Genomic DNA, 1,485 nt, shown 5'->3' on the forward strand with positions numbered 1-1,485 from the left:
TATTGAATGCTCTTTGCGCTAATCGATCGCGGTGTTTGCACTCTTTGCGAAGTGCCTCGATCTCTAGCGTCCACCAAAATGCACTCTTGTTAGGAGTGTACCTCTTACGCTTAGTCATCGTCGCATTACACGCCGTGACAAGTATACGCATTAAGTCTTCGCTTGTTGTGACCTCGGTCTCAAAAGCGGCTTGCATCATAACTTCAAATATATCTTTGCTAAAATACTTGATGCTCCATCCCGTTATGGGTCGGGACAAGTTACGCACGCTTTGCGTCTCAAGATCTATTCGTATTGCACGATGATCAGAGTTCATATAGCTAGATAACACCTCCCACTTAAATGATCTTGCTACTGTTCTGCTCGCAAAAGTAAGATCAACTACTGACGTACGCCCTGGTCCAACATAAGTTGGGGTGCTGCCGTCGTTCAATAAAATTGCGTCAATCTGCGCAAAGGTTGATAAGACCAACTCACCTCTTCGTTTCTGGGTTTCTCCACGCTCGCCAAGTTGGTTGTTCCAACTTGCTGACCAAGCGTTGAAGTCCCCCCCGATAACGAATTTGTGGATACCGGTTACGGCCATTACCGTGTTATCCAACATGATCTGGAACTCTTCCATACTAAATCTAGGTGGCGCGTAAACGCTAACCACTCGCATATCACCTATGTCAACTATCATTAAACCCTTCAGAGCCTTACTGACTACCTTAACTGGTAAGTCCGCGTTAACCACTACCGCTGCTGTGTTATCGTCATTGCGTAACACTTTGACGTTGGTTGTTGCCAGATACGGATCTGCAATCAACACTATATCCGCAGATTCTTCCCTAATCGTTTGCCACATTAATTGAAATGCAGCATAACAATGATTCTGGTTATGTTGTAGCAACCTAACCATTATGATCTAATCGTTCGCCTTCTAGGACACATATAACTGCCCGTTGCGTGAAGGTTCTGTGACCTCGTACCGCAATCCAAACACTTGACAGAGTTGGTACAAGCTTGCTTCTTGTGTCCACTCAAACCGCATTTCCAGCACAGATTACTTCTGTCTGGTTCCCTACAATGGTAGCTCGTATGGCCTACCTTCCAACACTTATAGCATTTCTGCTCTTCCATAACCTCACGGATATGGCATATCGACCAACCAACTTTCAGCTTTCCCAAATTCAGGAAGCTTTGAAAGTCTGGCAGCGATACGTTGATCCGTGCCCACTGCGTACCGGCCGCGCGGCCTTTCTTCATTTTGATACGATCTATTTCTATCTCGATGTTGAGCTGTGCTTTGACAGACTCCGCAACCTCCTCTGGGGTGGTAATTTCATCGAGATGCATGATCTCAATCATTTTAGAAGGAGCTAGCGTTCTCACTGACGCCTTGCCCTTCACCGCTTCCTTAACCTTTGGGGCAATTGCACTAGCAGAACTACCCTGCTTCAATTCTAGCAACATGCCTCCATTTTGGGCCCGTCGGACCTTAGA

Source organism: Anopheles gambiae (genome assembly GCF_943734735.2).
Source record: "Anopheles gambiae chromosome X unlocalized genomic scaffold, idAnoGambNW_F1_1 X_unloc_26, whole genome shotgun sequence".
Lineage (NCBI taxonomy): Eukaryota > Metazoa > Arthropoda > Insecta > Diptera > Culicidae > Anopheles > Anopheles gambiae.